The sequence below is a fragment of the Mustela lutreola genome, chromosome 3, assembly GCF_030435805.1.
Source record: "Mustela lutreola isolate mMusLut2 chromosome 3, mMusLut2.pri, whole genome shotgun sequence".
Taxonomy (NCBI): domain Eukaryota; kingdom Metazoa; phylum Chordata; class Mammalia; order Carnivora; family Mustelidae; genus Mustela; species Mustela lutreola.
The window spans coordinates 84,604,164-84,624,474 of record NC_081292.1 but is presented as its reverse complement, the minus strand read 5'-3'; positions in this window follow the sequence as shown (position 1 = coordinate 84,624,474).

Genomic DNA, 20,311 nt, shown 5'->3' with positions numbered 1-20,311 from the left:
TCCCTCCACGCATCTGTTTTCATTTTCCTAGCGTTTAAACTTGATTCTCCCCCCACCCCCATCTCCGTGTCCTCCCACCACTCCCAGGAAAGACAGAAGATGGATTTCATCTGAGCCCTGAAAGAGGGCAAGGAGCACTCAGCAACAGGGGACACCAGGAAACACAAAGTGCAAACTGTCACCTGGGCCTCCTCCAGAGGAAAATAAAAGAATGTTACTAGCTTTAATTAAGACTCCAACTAAAAGTTCCAGTTTTTTTTTTTTTCCTTTAAACAAGCTTTACCAGCGGCATGTGAGACCCATGAACTAAAAGTTTTCTCAGCATAGTTATCTTTTGCCTTTTTTAGAAACATTGGTAAACTGTGGAATCTTCAGACAGTTCATCACGTCTCTCTGTGCCTCAGTATATGGATCTTTAAAAATGACCCTAACCCTATTTACTCCTCGTGCTGCTGGACCTAATTAGCTGCTGCACCCCTCATCTCAGTACAGGTTGTTGGAGAAGGTGGTAAAGAAATGTTTGTACAACATACTTCAAATTTTTCTCTTTAAATTCTGTGTCCTAGGGCTTGAGAAGAGAGGAAAGAGGTGGAAGGCATCAGGCCAGTCAGTGTCAGCAGCTGCCCATCGCCCCCAACCCACAACCTGCCTGAGCTCTCCAAAGAGTGCCCAGTCATAAAATCTTACAGTTTTAGGACAGTTGTGTTTTTATCAAAAAAATTTAAAATTAAACTTAAAGCTAAGGGGATTAAGCACTGTGCTGAAAGAGGCAGTTGAGAGTGATGAAACACCTCCCAAATCATATCATGGAGAGAGGCCCCCATGGAGGAAGAGTTGTTTTCTCCCAACTATCCCACAAAACTCACTTCTCCAAGGATTTCCATCAGGTGGCTTGTGACTTCAGGCTCACTCACAGGAGAACTTGACTGTGTTTACTCTTTGAGATGTACTTAGGGTTCATTTCCATTGCATTGTGGGTGGGGGAAATAACTGCTTTGCTAGAACATTCTTCCAGCAAGGAGGAGGTGCTGTGGCTGACGTACTGGGCTTTTTCCTGCATCTGTCTGTGGAGGCAATTTACCTGTTCTTCAGAGCCAGTATGATGCCTCTGACATGGTACTTCAAAAGGACTCCAGATATTTTTGGGATCAGTGTCAAAACTTGCTAAAAATAGGATTTTTGTTTGTCACTTGAATATAATCTTTATAGTTTTAGCTGATAGGACAAATTCTAAATTGCCTAATACAAAAAACCCAAGAGAAATTTGCTATAATGTGATAAGAAAATAAAAAAGAATGAAAATTCTGATTTGTGTCCATGTATGTTTCAACATATAAATTCTAACTATTTTAACATTTAATGTTTTTATACTCTATTTGTCATTATACAAAACATACACAATACAGGAGCTCTTGATAAGAAGTCAACATGAAATGACTTATTTTAACTTAGAGATTTCAAAAAATTGGTTTTCTTTTTATTTGCTTTGATTTGTCTGACAGGCTTTGTACCCAAGAGCACAAAAAGATACCAGAATCTGAAGCCAGCCTCTAGGTTAGCTCAGTCTCCAAATCAAACATGCTCTATAGTCCCCCTTGAAATGGAAACCAAAAGTGAGAGTTTTCCCCAACCCCCTTCTCCTTCCTCCTCCTTCTCCTTTGTATTAAATATCATTGGAAACAATCAGCAACTTTTCTCTGGCAATGAGTAACTGGCAGGAAAGCAGAAAGAACCATTTCAGAACTAGGGAAGAAAAACATGTCAGTGACCCCTCTTTCATTTTCATCTAAAGAAGTGGGCCAATGAAAGTGTCTGCCTGCCTGTGGAGCTCTTCAATGACTGCTTTCCACGTGGCCCCAGGGGCCATCCCATTCCCAGCAGCTTCAGAATTGCCCAGGGCCATGAAGTTAATCTCTCCCATGGCCTTCCCTTTGCTGTGAACTCTGGAGAGGCTGAAATTGTTCTCAATGCAGCACCTTCACTGAAATGGTGAATGGACAAGGAAAGAAGATTGAGAACTACAGGGAAAGTAAGCAACACAAACATTTCTCAAAGGAAAGGTTGTTTTCAAGAGGCAGTTGGTGACCCTTGCCTTGATGAGAAGTGAGGGCACAGTATGCTGTTTGTGAAGAGGAAACACTGTACCTTTATGCAGAGTTTGGGAGGTTAATAGGTCTGAGAGTTATGGAAACAAGGAAGGATTTAAAAATAAGAATAAGAAGAAACCACCCCTTGCCTGGCCGCAGGTGCAGGAGCGGTGGGGGGCCTCTCCTTCCCCATGGGGCTAGGAGTCTTGCCTCAAGCAAGTCAGTGTTAAGTACTGTTCCCTTCTGCGGGACCTTATCTGACCCTCTGTGTATTGGGATCAAGATACAGTGAGGAGGTCAAGGCTCCACTTGGAAAGAGAAGGCTTACCTTCTAGAAACAAAGTTGGGATATGGAGGATTTGAAAGGTCCTAGGACTCTGGCGGATAAGCCTTGAAATTCTATGTTCTGGATTGCTGCAATCTCGGGAATCCACTCTTCTGAGTCTTTGTATCTCCCGTGTCTCAGTTGAGCTAGGCATGAAGAAAGGCAGCTTGAGGTAGTGGAACCAGATAATGGTTCTACCCAGAGTTGCTCTGGCCAGTTATTAAATCTCTCTGAGCAGGGTTTGGAGTCAGCCTTTTTGGGTTTCAGCACTAGCACCAGCTGTGTGATCTCCAGTAAGGAATCTAACCTTTCTGTACCTTAGTTTCTTGTCTATAAAATGGACATAGTGAAAATGCCCAGCTAATTTGGTTGCTATGAGGATTTAATGATAAAATGCATATGTTTTGGTAAAACTTCTGGCTTGAAAACAACATAGATGACCTCTGGCTAACTTAAGCAGGGAACAATTTATGAGAAGGCTACCATGGAGAAGGCTGGAGAAATAGGTTTAGAAAATGTGCAAGAACCAAGGAAGGCTGGACCTTGGTGGCCCTGAGTGCTGGTTGGGAGTCAGGAGCTGCCTCAGGGCTGGGTTCCACTGCCATGGGGAAACTGCCTAACTGTGGCAGAGAGGGAGTCTTTTTCTCTGGATTCAGTGGTCCACCTGAAGAGTAGGATGCAAGGCACCAGAGTGTATATTGAGGGAAAGTGGAAGTCAATCCCTCAAATAGAATGAAGATTTAGATGTTGAGTGAATAATCAATGAAAAATACCCACTAAGACTCAAAGTATGTAGAGTAATAACACCTTGCAGTAGAAGCTCGTGGTTGCAATGATATATTTCTATGTTCTATGAAATGGTTATGATAACACCTGCCTGAAAGGCATAAAGGCATAAAGGCATAAAGACCAAGTCTAGTATTTAGCAGGTAATAGTAATAGTACATGCTTCATGCAATCTAGCTGGTATTATAGGTATTATAAGAATAGTACAGATGAGTGAAATTCATGGATAAATGACAATATTTTAGTCTTATTAGTGGCTTTAATGTTCTTCTCCATAAGTCACTTTAAAAGCCACTGTAAAGTAAATGCAGTCTTGGACATGTTGAGTCAATTTGATGTTAAGACCTAAGATTTTTTTCTCTTTTGTATGGGAAGATATACATAATAAAATCTGCTGTTTTACCATAAAAAAAAAAAAAAAGCCACCATAAAGGAGCAAATTGACTAAGTTTCCTCTCTTTGGTTTACTTTTCTACTTTACTATTGACACATCCTTGTAACCACCCCCACTTCATGAGAGAGAAAACATTTGCTGAAAGCTGAATTTTTTCCTAAAATCAAATTCTAATGAAAAATGTACACATGACACAGAGAACAGCATATATTCATTTTCATGTTAGCTTCTAAATCAGGCAAATGCTTATTTTTAACTTAGAAAAATATATACTATCTTAGAAAACAAATGTGCATGATGTCACTTTGCAGAGCTTTTCACAAGGTTGGAATTGTATGTGTTAGCAATTTTCTTAGGTTTTTGGTGAGAGCAAATGAACAATGAGAGTTTTTAGTATTTTGTGTATTTCTTCAGCTCAAAAATGTAACTTGGTATTATCAGGGATCAAGATCTAGAGGAAAGGAAATGGGTCTGCTGCAGGCATCTCCTAGAAAGACACAACTCTTAGATGATGTGTTTCTGTATAAGGAAACTACAAACTTTGCAAGGTGCCACAGTCACATGTTTCCATAGCAATCTGTCCTTCCAATCCTCCTGCACTTTGTTTAATCTCTTTTGCCCCTTTTAAGATCCATAAGGGCAAGAGTGTTTGCTTAGTATCCCCTGGGAGGCCCAGCTGTGGATTAGTACTTGGACTTTTAAAGTGGATGACCTTGTTGAAGCATCAGATTTGCTGCGTATGACCTGCATTTGTGATACATTTGTGATGTGACCTGCACAAATGACTTCTACGCTCTGTCTGAGTTTCTTCTTCTATAATGTCGAGGGTCGTATGTCTTCACCTTATTACGTACCTCCAAGGTTAAAGGAGGTAACAATGCCTGAAAACTGCCTAGGACAGTGTAAGGCCAACAATAAATGTCAGCAATGAGCTAGTTGTTGACTGGCTGTGTTGTAGGTCATCTGTCTTGCAGTGAATGGATCTTCCGACCCCAAGGATGGAAAACTTTAAAGCCATTTGACACCAACTGAAATATCAAGACCATTTGCAAATGGTCTATTAGAGAGACAAATGTAAAAGGCTCAGGATTCAGGATGCATTCTGGAAACAAAACAATGGAAAACTTGAGAAAGCCCTTGTGAAATATTCAGGTCTGGAGACTGGTTTTGATGACTTAGAAAAGCTGATTTAGACAGCATTTTCCATTTGGGGCAGGAATTTGTTTATAGTGCTCACCTGAAAGCAAGCCAGTGATTCTAGTGGTTTTGAATGACCCTGCACACTTTAGCTCACTTGGGAAGTGGGTTTCTGCACATTGGCAGTGTCATAGAGATGTAGAAGGTGAGAATATTAAACAGAGTAAGCTGATGTTGTTTTTCTGCCCTGGCAGCTGTTCACTCAGTGAGATGGCTGTTGGGGAGTGGGCATTGCTTTTCCAAAGTGCAGTTGGGTGAAGATAAATGTACAATGAGGGAACAGACACTTTGAGTCATGAACCTCCCTCCCCACATCCCCTCCATTTTAACAGTGCTGTAACCATTTTAAGACCCTAATTAGGGTTTTCTAAGTAAATTTGACTCTGAAGCTACAGGATAAAATGCAACTGTCTGCTGGTAAACCCAGGTCCCTGTGCTCAGATGTGGATTTCTCAGCTGCAGGGCCCTCTTCAGGATTCCTTTTTAATGTGCATTTAATTTTTCACGGAAATTGAGGCTGCTGAGAGATTTAGACAGATGGATGAGCGCCTTAGTCACACAACTTTACTGGCACCCAACATAAAATTGTGAAGTACAGCAGGTAGAAGCTGGTTGATTACGTTGGGTATTTGCTATTCTGTGAATCCAGTGGGCAGCCCCCTTTGTTCACATGCACTCGGGGTCCACATCCATTCGTTTTTGTGGATGCTTCATGGGTTTGGTCTCTCTCAGGATCTTCCATCTTTTTGCTACTTGCTCCTATAACTTCAGTATCATTGGCTAGGTTAAATGAAATCCATTTGTATCTGGCTTTGTTCTAACCTTTTCGCTATTTTCTTCGTACTGAGTACAAGAAGAAGTGGGCTTTGGGCTTCTGAATGTCCAAGCTAGAAGGATAAAAAGTTCACTGACCTATGTTTATAAGTAGTCTGATGGTTAGAATGTGCTTTAGAAAAGTCTTTGGGGGAGGGGGAGAAGACGGCAATAAGTTGGCACTATTAAAGATGGTACCTTCATAGAATAAACATCCAGGAGGAAACCGCAATATTGACCACAATGGGTTGGACCGCAGACCACAGACCGAGAATAGAGAGGCGACCACTTCCTGAACACAGCGGCTTTGCTTGCCAGGGTCAAGGAGGAGGCAGCTGTGAACAAAAGTGCAGGATTCACCTGGGCTTTTGCTTGTGCAGGACACTAAGGACCGAGAGTCGGCTAACACCTGGGTTTCAGATTTCTCCTGGAAGCAGCTGTTCACACAGAGCAGGAAAGAAGACAAGAGGGCCCCCTATCTCACCCATGCTATACATCTTCCATCCCAGAAAAGGAAGCAGCCAGAGGAGACAGAAGAAAACCTCAAATTATTTTTTCTCTGTCATAAAAACATGTCTTATCTATGCTTCATTCAGATTATAAATTGGTGTATAGAAGAATACATGATACAACTCCCTATTTACATGAGCATATCAGTGTGCTTTGCACACTCTTATGAAGAGTCATATACTTAAGGCATAATGAAGGCATTTCTTATCTATTACCACTGAAGCACAATTTAGAATCTCTGTGCAATTAGATTTGGCTTGAATTGGTAATTCATTTCTCAGCAGGATTGCTCACTGAATTACTTTATTGTCTCTTTGTTCCCTTAGTGGGATCTTTTCATACCAGCATAGAAGAAAATGCTGTGCTGGATAAATCCAGCCCCAAGGACAAGGAAGTGACTGGTCGTTTCCTTGGGCCTTGCTTACCAGGTCTATTTCTTTTCCTACTATTTGGCAGAAAAATAGAGTCGAGAATAAAAACCTAAGGTTTATTGCTTTTAAATAAAGAGAACCCCAAAATGTGTCAGGTGTGGAAATTCATACTCAATAATGAACACTCTCTTCCACACTGAAATACTGATCCCCAGATCAGACTTTCAACTCCATGGGACATTTTCCCCTTTGTTTAGGCATCAGGATTTTTTTTTTTTTTTTTTTTTTTAATGAGAGAGGGAGCATTGTTAGGAATATAACTGTGGTTCACAAACACCTGCTCACCCTCCCACATCATACGTGCATGTACAAGTAAATTTTTCAGCAAGTATAGGTCTATTTCCCAATTGCTTCAACAGGTAAAAACTGGCAGAATTTTCTGGCATAACATGCACTCTAATTGTCCTTCTAGCTGATACCTGTTCTAAGCTGCTCCAAATAGATTTATTATAAAGCCCTCCTATGATCATCCAACTATGAAGCGTTCCAGTGGGCTTGCTTTTAAAGCTTGGTGGTTGCATAGACCATATAGAAAGAATCAGAGAATTACAAAGTTAGAGGAAGCACTGTGTGGCTACTGTTGGCTTCCCAACCACCCTAGGAAGAACAGGTGTATGTAAAGGTGAGTCTTACTCCTGGGAGACGGCGCCTCAGGAAACTGCAAGCCAGGGCATGCAGAGAGGTTTTCAGGAGTGAGGTGTAAAATTCCAAAGATTTGGGTTCAGTTCAGATAAGCACCCACATGTTTGGATCTTCAGCAGAAGCCTGTCTGAAATGTCTCAAACAGCCTGTTAAGTTGGGCTGGAAATCTTGCAGGAACTTCATTTCTCCTGAGGTTTTTGGTACTTCCTGTAAGAGTCAGCCCAGAATAGCCTTTCCATGTCTGAGCCAAAGATGGAAAAGTAATGAAACAGCCTTCTCACTTTCTATTGTTTTGTGTTAAAAGATTGTGTGTATTTGATGGTTGTGAGTGCTTTACACAGAGATGAAGTCATAGGAAAGTTCAGACATTTAGGCTCCTGTTTGGTTTGGGAAGTCTGCAGAAGCAGTGTTGGGAGTGGGCTCTCATTTCATGAAGTGTGTCCATATACTGCCCTTTCCCTAAAGGTGGTTGTTTTTAGAGAAAGGGAAAAAGAGGCATGGCTGTATAGTGGATCCACATTATGCTGGTGGCCCCAGTTTCCTAGAGTTTATGAAACGACCATGCTGATCAACAAATGTGATTTGATTTCCTGGAGATTCAGCTCCTTGAGGCAGCACCAAGAGGGGAAGCATTTTACCTGTCAGTGACACTGTAAAGCTGGCCAGCAGGACCCCAGGGTTTTTCCAAGGCCCTGGCTACTCTTGAGTATTATATAAGGGACTACTTAAGGCCTTTTCCTGCAGCAGAGGCAAATAACTAAACAGCTACTTATGCCAGTAGCAAAACTGCATGATTTTCTCCGCTGGGAAGAGAGACACCCTTATGTTTGGTGTACTTGTAGCCTAAGACAGTCTCCACAGAGCCACCTCTCTTACGGGGGTAGCAAGACTGCAGAAACCAGACTTTCAGAAATGACAAGGCCTGGTCTGAGTGTGCCCCGGTACACTTTCTTCTGGTGAGAAGTGAGATAGTTTGTGCCTTTGTAGCAGACAGTTTCCTCGTGTGTTACCTCTCCTTACCGATCTTCTGATTTTCAGAATGGAGCAGGACTGGCAAGCAAGTCCGCTAGCCACTTCCTGCATTTTCTCAGTGTCCTCTTCTATTGTACATTTTAATACAACATCAACACGATTTGGAAAAGATTTTCCTCAGAGGTCATTTTAGATCACAAGACCCATCCTCCGAGCTTTCCCTCTGGTCAGGCTCTTCTGAAGTACAGGGTGGGGTGTGGACTGTTGGAGGGCCTCCTCATGGGGGCCTGGTGATTCAGCTCAGGAGGCGGGTCCTAGACTTGGCAAGCACCCCATACTAGGAAGCATCGTGGGGCTGTGAAGGGCGGGGTGACTCAGCCCACATCTCTGCTAGCACAGGGGAAAACCTGCTGTCTGATGTGAGAGCTGAGCTGTCTGGGGACTTGGGGCGGGGGAGGTGGAGCACCCCTGGGTTTGCCAGCCTGAGCAGGTTGGGGATTGGAACCTCCATTCAGAGACCAGAGCCCCCGCCCACCCTGTGGGAGACCCTTGCTGGTCTGCAGCCCTGGGTCTTCGGCTACAGAGCAGAGAGGTCAACCAGAGAGGCGTCTCCTAATTGTGGAGAAGTGTAACGATGTCTAAAGCTGAATGATACGGAACATTTGGAAATATTTGAAGAAAAGATCAAAGCCTGTGAATTTAATTACCCAGCCCCACCTAATTAGCTCCTGCCTGGCTATTCAGTTGTCTGTGCTGACAATTATTGATGGGCTCCTGTCCTCTGTGCTCCCTCCTCCTGGCTGGGCTGCAACCGGGGGCGGCAGGTTTTCAGAGGTTTGCAAGGGACAATTAATGACAGTATGAAGTGGGGGCAGTTGGGGGCAGAAATGCCATAGCGGAGGGACAGAGGCCCTGTTAGTGCCTCTAACATGTTATGGGCTTGTGTGTACTTGTGAGTGTAAGTCTTGATTTTTCCGAATTCTGAGGCTCCAGAGTTACTGTCTGATAGACAAACTACAGAGGTATGAGAGGTGAAACATCTCCAGCAGAGAATGTTCTTCTGCTAGAATTGGCTGGGTTTTGGAGTGGGTGGGTGGAGTTACAGCCTCTTAGGGCAGTGTTCTAGATGTCAGGGTGTCAGTGACCAGGGTTGGCTGCAATCCAGACTTTGCCCATTGCAGGGGCATGAGGAAGCACTTCTTCAGTCAGTGACTGGAATCTGGGAGCTATCCTGGTTTTCCTGGTCTTGCTTGCTCTGTGGAGGTGCTGACCCCTATCTCAGAGCAGAAAAGATGTTTCTGGGAGGTTGGCAGGCAGTGGGTCTCTGATGCAAAGGGAATGGACACCAAGTGCTTCATAACTGATCTGAATAAAACATATTCTTCATCCAACTATCGTGAAAAAAATATACTCAGAATCTCTAACATTATTTTGCTGAATTTTTGTCCTCAAGCTTTGCAGAGCACTTTGATGAGCAAAACCAACCAAAAATGAAACAAACAAACAAACAAATCACAAAATGATACTTTTATGTCTTTTAGTTAATGCTTATCTGTAAGAATAAAAGTTGTTTTGTTTTCTTGTGCATGCTAACACAGGAATTTAGTAGTATGTGTATTTTCAAATGTTCATACTTCTTGAACTTCCCTTCACACCGTGGCTTTTCTGTGGGGGGTTGAATGTAGCAAATATACACAAGGTGAATTCTGACTCCCAAGAACTCTGGCCCTGCAGTTGACCTTATGCATTGGTTTCATTTTTCTGTGTGTCTCAAATACTTTCCTCAGGAAATATATTTTAGGTGACCCCCACCCCCCACCCCGCCAATATCACAGAGTTTTCTTGGGACTGCCTCTTATGGGCTTCATTTCAATACTGGTTCTTTGGTTTTCTTTTCCTTTGCAATATCTCAAGGCTCTCCTTTTGTCCCCCACCCCATTTTCTGGGCATCATAAGGTTTTGGTCTTCATATTCAAGACACCCCAATCTGTTTTGTATTCCTGAACTTTCTTTAGCTACCACAGACTTTGCTGAGTTCTGGGACCCCAACAGGAAACAGGGTCTTCCAGGTTCAAGGAACTCCTGGGGGGATGGAGTCCACTCTGGATACATGCAGCCAGGAGTGCTGGATCCATCCAGCAGTCTCCGCATAGCATATCAACTAACATGCTTGACAGAAACCCTGATCCTTCCTCTGGGAAAGAGGTATTTTCAAATACTGTATTATTTTTCTAAGCAACATTCTGGAAGTTCTGTATTTAATTTCTAGGGAATTTTGCTAGTCTCCATTCTCTTCAGAGAAGCCTGGGGAAGCTAGGGAAACCCACCAACCAGACTGCAGCAAGCTGGGGCACTTTTGCAGAAAATGTAAAAGGAGGCCCAACACACTTGCCTTGTAACCCCCTCCTGGAGCTTAGCCATGTGTACGTCCTGTTTCAGGGAGCAGTGCTGTGCATGTGGTGTTTTGGGCCTTTATCCACCTGACCGCTGAGTCTCTACATTAAAAAAAAACAAAAAACAAAAAATACCCAACCCTTGGCCCTTGCCCTTTAGCTCCAACATTGCTCTAGGTCCACAAGATCTGTGGAATGCACTCATGCTTTCTAAATCTTTTGTTTGTTTATCCTTCACACATGGTCTGCTGCTGAGACAGCCAGAGTGGGGTTCTCACTTCTTTTTTTTTTTTTTTTTTGGTGTGTAAAAAGCACAGACATGTCATGTTTATTATTGTTGAGTTTTTCTCAGCTAAGCTGAAGACATACCTTGAGAAGGTTTTACTCAGGGGACTGAATTCAGACATTTTACAACATATAAATAATGGTCTTTAACATGAGCCACTTATTCTGTCTTTTTTGTTCATGAAGAATTTTCCTTATTTAATTTTAACAAAATGACAAATGCACAGTTTATGAGCTTAGTATGATTATAGATTCTTGACCTGATCTCATGCATTCTTGGCACTGAGAAAATTTCCTTTGAAATGGTGGTAAAATCTTTGCTGAGTCCCATTGTGTGCCTACCACACATGCAGAAGGTGCCGGGAGTGTCCAGATCAAGAAAAAGACCAGCAATGTCCACTTTGGGTTCAATCATAGCACATTCTTTCAGTTTGGTCTGAAATAAACTTGTGTAACAACCATTTGTGTAGCCTGAATTAGAAAGCCAAAGGAACCTTAGTAAATCATAAAGCCATAAACCAATTTCTCCCAGAGAACCTTAATCCTAGATCTTTTTAAAACTCACTGGCCATTCAATCTCTGACTTGGAGCTTCTGTTAGTTTTTCAAACATAATACATCATACTTTCTGGAAAAGGGCTGTGTGCAATGGCTACTCTGACCTCCCAGATTTTGGCATCTCAAAATGCCTACAGGCATGTCTGAACCAAAACTTGTACAGCAGAATCTTTCTTTGTTATAGCCAGCCTGCTTCCTCTAAAGTTCACATGTTCTTTCTGAAACCATGTGGTATCTATGTGAATCAGTAATTTTGCAAAAGTCATGATTTAATTTAATAATGTTGATTTTGGTTGCCCTGACCATATAAATGAACATTTTCTGAGCTCTAAGATGAAGTTGGAGGCTATTTCCTCTTCATCTTATTTCTATAACTTTGCAGACACCGATTTGGCACAAAGGAAAATTGCCAAAATGCAGAACATTTGGGACACAAGAAAACTCAGGAGGCACTATTAAGCATTTAACATCTAAAGGTTCCAGATTTTAATCCAACATATTATTTATAAATGTTTTGGAGCTAGGCAGACTTGGAATTGCATCCCACTCTTGCCACCATTAGTCTTGTCCCTGAGCAAAGCTTTTCTTATCCAGGTATCCTTTTTGGAAACATGAAGCAAATAGGCACCTACCTTCTAGGACTATGTCTATGCATGATGGAACACAGTAGGTGCTCAATATGGGCAAATTTGACTAGTTGTGGCATTTTTGGCTCTGTTCCTTTTTTCCACCCATGTGATCTACCAAATTTAAGAAATTGGATCCCTTAAATATCAATTCCCATGTGTTCATGGTTAGTGGACTTTTTCTCCTAAGAAAGGAGGGGAGAATGGGGGCATGTTGGAGACTGAGGTATGCAATAGTGATAGCAGGAACAGAAAGTTGGATCAGGCTAAATTTGCTGATAGGGGCTTGTTAAGCAGACATTGTGCATTGGCGAGTTAGGGCTTTAACAATTTGGTTGATTGGTTCACCAAACAATGGAACACGACGGACCCCTTTGAGAGAATTGAAAATCCCAGACACACCTTGGTTTACATATAGTAATCCAAAGACTTAAGGACATTGAGATTTCAGAGTGGATATGTCATTTGTCACCCATGCTGGGAGGGTCCAGAGACATACCTTTTATAATCATGAGAAATAATTTATGATGGGAACCTGGCACGAAGAGCTCTGTGTTTTTGCTCTGCTCTATAGGCCAGATCTCAGTAGGAACTGCAGTCACTCAAATGGAAAACCTAAAAGTGAGTAGGGTAATTGGATCCTGGAGCTGCTGGGGCTAAGAAGTGGCCCCCAGCCACCAAACACAAGGAAAGTGTGGTGACCATCATAGATACTAGAATCAAAGCTGCTATCACAATGGTCTGATGGTGCAGAACTTTGGTGTTACTTCATTGATTGTGGTATTCTTAGAGGCGAAATATGTGGGAGGCCGGTTTAAATTCTTACTTGATCTGTATGAGCAGAAAAATTCAAGGTCAAACAAGCAAAAGTTTAACCCGAATCTTAAAAACGGAGTAACAGCCCCTAACTGATTCTCAGACTTGAGCCAGGTCACAGACCCAGAACCTCTTGAATGAAAAGGAGGTAGGATCCCCTCTGTAAAGGACCCTGGTACACTGCCACTGGTGAATTAGAAAGGGCTCTAACATTTTGTTTGTTTCATTAATTTTATACCATTAATCTTTCTTCTAGTCTTCCCAAAGTTACACACAGCCTTTAGATTTGAGATGCAGATTGGTCTCCTAGGTCTGCAGTCTACTGGCCCATCCTATACAGATTTTGGACCTGCTGCCTTCATAATCAGGTGAGACAGATTCTTATGACAAATGTCCCTCTCAGCACACATCCTTTTGGTTCTGTTGTCTGGAGAACCCTGACTTATATTCAAAATAATCTTTCCATCCTATGTTCATGGGTTAGAAGGTAAAATTATTAAAGTAACAATTTGTTGTTAATAAATTGAATAAAATATGTCAGTTCTACTCAAGCATACAATATAATCTCTACCGATATCCCAATCACTTTGAAGAATGGATGAACAAGCTGTGATATTTACATAGAGTAAAATATTATTAAGCCTTAAAAAGGAATGAAATCCTGAAATTTGCTACAGCGTGGATGAAACTAGAAGATATTATTTTGAGTGAAATAAGCCAGACACAAAAAATACAAATATTGTATAATTTCACTTATATGAAATATCTAGGATAGGCAAACTCATAAAGACAGAGAGTGGAATAGTGGTTGCTGGGATGGAGGAAGGGGGGAATGGGGACAGAGTTTCAGTTTGGGATGATCAAAAAGCTTTGGAGATGAATAGTGGTAATGATTGCACACTAATGTGAATGTACTTTATGTCACTGAATTGTACTTTATGTCACTTAAAACTGGTAAAAATGATAAATTTTATGTTATATATATTTTTACCACAATTAAGAAAGAAATAATCTTGTAACTGTACAGACACCAAAAGATCAATGCGTAATGCTTCATCTCTTAAAGTAGTGTTCTGCCCACCACCACTAGGAAAGTTGGTCCAAATGTAACTGATGACACATGTGCGTGGTGGGAGGCCACAGTGGCTTCTGGGAGCCATTGGTTCATTCTAAATAAAGCAGATTCACTAAAGGAAAAAAAATGAGCTGCAATTGCAGAAAATGTTCCTGAACACACGATTATTGTATTAAGTTCCCTTGAACCATGAGCTCTTATTACATGAGTCCTTTGCCCATGTCTGGAACTCTATCTTGTGGTCAAAAAAGGGAAAATTTTGTTAAAACTTTGAGGATATATATTGCTTATAGGGATAAAGGGGCCAATTTTTAAAAAGTGTCTCAAATCACTTGAAAAACAGCTATGCCTAACACCCTCAGAGAGACTGGGCAGAAATCACTGTATGGCTCTGACTAACAACCCCCTCCTTTGTGTGGGCTCCATTTAAACCACATGGCTTTAAGGTTGCAAAGTGGGTGTGGTTTATAAATACCCAAATTACAGCAGCAAGTCTGCATGAATGATTTTTTCCCCTTTGTAATAATAATGTCAAGACTGTTATTACACTTGGCTCCATGGGGGAATTGGAAGTGTTTCTCTGAAGGGAAGTGCTTCCAGCTCTACAGCTCTTTCAAGAGCTCCATTCCCATGTACTTGCTGGAAACTTTCAGGAAACCACATTCCTTTTCACGTCCCCATTTAGCAATGTGATCTCTCCCAGCCAGAATGCTTCCCAGACCACCTCATCAACTGGGCCTGGGAATGGAATGCACCCATGAGGGGCTATGCATTGGGGTTTAGGTCTTGTTTCCATGTTGTGTTTGTGAGTAAGAGAGGAAAGGAATGTTTTTTTTTTTTTCCTCCTGAGAATATTTTGTCAACCCCCAGCATATTTCAAAGGATTCAAAGTCTCTAATGAATCAAAGGAGTCAAAGTCTCTAATCTGGGGATGAGGGCCAGTGGAACCCGAGATGACAATGAGATCAAATTCTGTCTCAGAGTGGCCAGAGTTGGCCTGGATTTTAGGTCAAGAGGCATTTGACAAGTGACAGGAAAACCCATAAGAATCTTACTGTAATTTTCTGTCACTTCTTTTGGAAATCATCTGACAAAAAGAAATGAACTATAAGAAGAGTGAGATGGTGAGCCCTTATTTTAAGATTTATTTAAAAAAAATGGGGAGGGAGGGAAAGAGAAAAAATAATCAATTTTTGAAAAACAAGCTAAGGGTTGTAAATATTATATGATTTACTTTATATAATTTTTTAAAAAATAGAGGGAAGCAAATCTCAGCACAAAGCAAGAATATCCAACAGATCATTACATATGTCACTAGTAGATAATGCCACAGAAAGACTTGGCCATAATAGAATTCCTTACCACAAGGGGAATGGTCTCAGGGGGTTGGCCCTTTGATCTTGTGTGTGTGTGTGTGTGTGTGTGTGTGTGTGTGTGTGTGTTTTAAATATTTAATTGGGTAAGTGTATGTGGGGAGTTTTGGTAGAAGGGGAGATGAGATGGTGGGGGTAATAATATTCAAAAGGGCAACAATATTTAATGGTCAGATACAGCACAGGTTTTATTTTTTTCAGGTATGTATTTGAACTGAAATCATATTAGTAGTCAAAGATGTCTAGGTATCACCAGAAAATACAGAAAAGGCCCTGTTAGTACCCAAAGTACTCTGTGGTAGGTAATTTGACTTGACCTTCTGTTTCTTAACAGAGAAATAATTGGAGACAAACAAAGAAATCTGTTTGTAGAGTAACAGAATCCAGTACTTACCAGAAAAGTGATAGCAAAGAAGCAACTGTTTATGCTTCTTACTTTAATCATGAGCTTCTGTTAAGTTCCATAGAGATTTTTATATATTTTTGAGAGTTCATTATTATTTAGATCCATACACAGGATCACTAATGCCTCTTGTGTCTTTCTTCTGGTTTCATCCCCCACCTTTTCAATGTGTATCCTTAGCAGTTATTTCAGGGAAGGTCTGTACTAATAAACTTTTCTTACTCTGAAAAACTTGTTATTTTGCTCTCAATCTTAACAGTTTAGCTAAAAGTATAGAATTCAGATCATTTTCTCTCAAAACATAGAAAATAATATTCCACTGTCTCCTAGTATCTTTCTTTTGAGGAATGCACTCTCAATTTAAATGTCTTTTCTCTGTGGTTACTTTTAACATTTTTCCCTCTTCTTACAGTTCTGAATGTGTTTAGGTATGGATTTATTTTTAACCTTTCCAGTTGGGGCCTAATGAGATTCTTTATTCTCAGTGTTTTCCTTTGGATTTGAGAATTTTTCAGGGACTTTCTCTTTAAGCTATTTTCTTACCTCCCCTTATGATTTCCTTCTTATCTCATTTTATCAGCTAGAAAGATTACATCTGATGCATCTAGTAGAAAACACAACTTAGAGGGGTTTATTTTTTTCTCACATGACTAGATGTCTAGAGATAGGCAAGCTAAGAGCTTTTCAGCTTTCTGCTTCATCATCCTTTGCATGTTCCTACAACAACTGTTCCACTTCTAGCATGGTTCATATATCCACACAGATATAATGTTTGGGGGTGGAGGGAGAAAGGGGAAGATTTTAAAGAACATCCTGAGGAATTTCACTTTGGAACTTCTGCTTCTATTTCATTGAACAAAATTGTGTCACTTAGTTATCTGTTTCCTTGGGTGTGCTGGGAGATAATTTTTTTATCTGGACATATTGTCATCCCAAACACATCAATAATCTGTGAGTAAAGACAGCAGAATGTAATTTTAGAAGTAATAAGCAGGATCTGTCTTGGCATATGTTTTGTACTTCATCTCATGTTTTCATGGCTATTTATGTTACTACCTCTTTAATCTCTCCCTGTCGCTAGATTCTGGATGACTTCCTCTAATGTACATTCCAGTTCATTAATTCTTCCTTTACCTATGTCTAATGTGGTGTTTAAATGAATCATGAATTTTTGATTTGTACTTCTTACCATATATTTTCTCAATAAAAGTTCTACTTTTCTTCAAAGCTATGTATTCCTCTTTTAAAATACCTTATTTCTGCATGGATTCTATTTTTCTCTTTTATCTTCTCAGTAATGCAAAAATATTTATTTTATAATTTACTTGAAAATACTGTTCTATTATTTCAAGTTTCTGGTGTTTTTTTGTTTGTTTGTTTGTTTGTTGACTCATTTATGATACTTTCTTTCATATTATGAAATTTCTGATTATGAGATTTTCTTGTGAGACCATTTTTTTCTCCTGAAATCTTGTGTGGTCTTGATCGAAAGAATGTCCCTCAGAGCAATTTTTTCCTTGCTTCTCCAGGCCCTCAGGTATTCCTGAACCATAAGGATATCAGATCATGCAAGGCACTATTGTGAAGTTTCCTATTGTTCATGGGAGCCTTTCAGTACCACCAAAGTCTAGACAGTCAGCATGAGCACCGGACTTGGCACAGAGATTGGGAGGCTTTGGGGGACACGAGTGTCATGGCAACATTGATCCAGTGAGATATTTTTACTAGCATGAAAATGAAGAACAAAAAGTTAGAAACCAAAAGGGAATGCAAAACATTATTTTTTTAGTCCTTAAATGCAGGACTAAGGTGCCTAAAATCTCTGGGAATCTCTTGTCTTATCTTTGGACACTGCCACTTGCCACAAGTAAGAATTAATGTTGGGAAAATAAAATTATTGAGCTATCTGTGGCTAGTGAAGTGTGGAATGCATTCAGGCAGTGAATCCTTACCAATTTCACACCTGCCCACCCACTGTGGACAAGGCACTGTGCTGTCCTAGTGGACAGAGATGAATGAGACAGAGTTTTGATCTCAAGTATGGAGTCAAATGCACAAACAAATCAGTCTAATGTTATTCATGCATAGCTAGAGTATTAAGGGGCACAAAGGAGAGGGGGGCTTGGCTTTGGTGAAAACTCCATGAAGAAATAGCATTTAGGTTAGGTCTTGAAAGATAAGCACAATTGTGATAGGTGAATAGGTCATGCAGTCAGTTAGCAAGTTATGAATATGAGAGAAGGAGGAGATTTTCTTTCTTGAGAATTAATGATTTGAGTTTTGAACATGGTTTGAGTGCTTATGGAATATACAGTAGACAGCTGGAGTTCTACAATTCTATAACTCAAAAGGATGGGAGTTAGAACTGATGGAAATCATTGAACAATGGTAAACAATCATACTCAGGACTAGGGAAGTGATGGAAGTGATGGAGGCACTCAGTGTGACTGTGGGAAGAGGAAGAGAGAGAGAGAGGAGAAAGGAGGGGAGGAGAGAGGAGTGAGGAATGCTATAGTAAAAGGCAGAGAAGAAGAGACATAGAAAAATAGTATGACTGCCATTGCACAATGAAGATGAGAGAGTCTCACAAATAGGTGAAATAGTCATCAGTATTAGATGCTGCAAAGAAATCAAGTAGGAGGAAAATCAAGTCTTAAAGTAGCAATTTCTGGAAGCTTTAGTAAGACAATAAATTATTGCAAGCATTTTCCAATAGTTGCCAGAAGTACCGCTAGGAAGATGGGAGAGGGTGCTTACCCTGAGGAGAGACAGAACTCAGAGCTGGTGCGGGGGGTGTTGCTGAGCCCATGGTATCCCCCACACAAGTGAGAAAGCAGAATGGCAAAGCACTTGGAGTAATTTACTGTTTCTGGGCTTGCTTCTCTGTCTGTAGGAGGATTTATAGAGAGCACGCTGCCAGACGTGTGGAAGGCTCCCCAAAACATTTGCTCTCTTTCCCTTGCATGTGTGTTAAAGGCAGAGATTCCAGGATAGGAAGGAGGAAAAAGATGAGCTTGGAAGGGAAAACCAGGCACATCCCCCTCTGCACTGGTGGGAGTGAGGAAGGACACAGACCTCTGAGGCTGGTGGGGAAGGAGAGAGGAACAGGCACCTGTCGGACCTGGAACTTCATGAGAACTAGGGGTGCATGCAGGGGAGGACTGTCACCCTGAGGATGGAGAGAGGGGAAGCCTGGGACACCATAAGGTATTTCTGAGAGACATCAAGGGTCCTGTCAGAAGTGGGAGTGTGACTCTTGAATGGTTCTGATATCTAAGGTGACCTTGCCATCATCCTGGCCATGACATTCTCCTATAGTCCCCTGCTAAGTGATTAGTAGATGACAGGTGCTCAAGATAGGAAGAGTCAGGGAAGAAGTGACAGTACTTCCCACAACGTTCCTCTCCTGGAGCACCATTCATACCCCTCGCTGAATTCCACCTCCCTTCTGCATCTTATTCCTCTGGACTTTTCCCACTCTCACAAACATCTGCTGCTCTCACAAACATTTGCCTAAGCTGGCTGCTTTCTGTTCCTTTCCCACCTTAGGGCCTTTGCACCAGCTGTCCTTGCTGCCTGGAGTAAGCTCCTCTTCGCTTGCCCAACTTGGCTCCTTCTCATTCTGATCTCATTTCCGGTGTCCCACCCCCACTCACCACTCCTTGCAGAGGTCATCCCCGACAAGCCCCTTTAAAGCAGCTTTGCTGGGGCACTTGGGCGGCTCAATGGGTTAAAGCCTTTCCCTTTGGCCCCGGTCATGATCCCGAGCCCCACATCGGGCTCTCTACTCAGCAGAAAGCCTGCTTCCTCCTCTCTCTCTCTCTGCCTGCCTCTCTGCCTACTTGTGATCTCTGTCAAATAAATAAATAAAATGTTAAAAAAAAAAAAAAAGCAGCTTTGCTATACCACTCTATCGCAAGGATCTGTTTACTTCACTTTGTAACACTTCAATCTCATATTCTTGTTTGTTTATGTACTTAATTGTCTATGTCCATCTTCCCTAGTAAGACTGTAAGGCTCATAAGAGAAGAGAAATTTTTTTTGTCTTAGTCACTGTAGTATGTCCAGAACAGAGAGAAATATTGAACATATACTGATATATATGATTAATTGTGTGAGTGAAATGGCATGTCCGGCTTCCTAACATGGGTAAAAGGAGTTAGCTCCCCCTGAGCTATCACTTTTGGGGGTCCAGGTACACAGGAGTGGCCACTGCTCTGGGGAGTGCTCTGCTCTTCAGAGCCTTCTTGTGAGCCTCTGGCCAATCCCAGACTGCAAGCTTTCCATCATGTCAATCAGGATTCTTCTTATTTTCTTATTTCCTTTTTAAATTTTATTTTATTTTTTTTTACAGAGGGGATAAAATTTATTTTTTTTACAGAGGGTATAAATAATTTTTCTTTTGACATTTACACATAATAGCTACAGAATTTACTTATCATAAATGACTTGAATTACTTAAAAAGCAAAGCAGCTGTCTCCTCATGCCTTTCTGAATTGTTACTCTATCTGGTTAGCTTCAGCAGAAGAATCTCTATGTCAGTCAGATTGTGTCCTTTTTGCTTTGTATTATGCAGATCTGGAATCATCTTAAGGTAAAAAAGGAAAGAAGAGAAAAAGAACAAA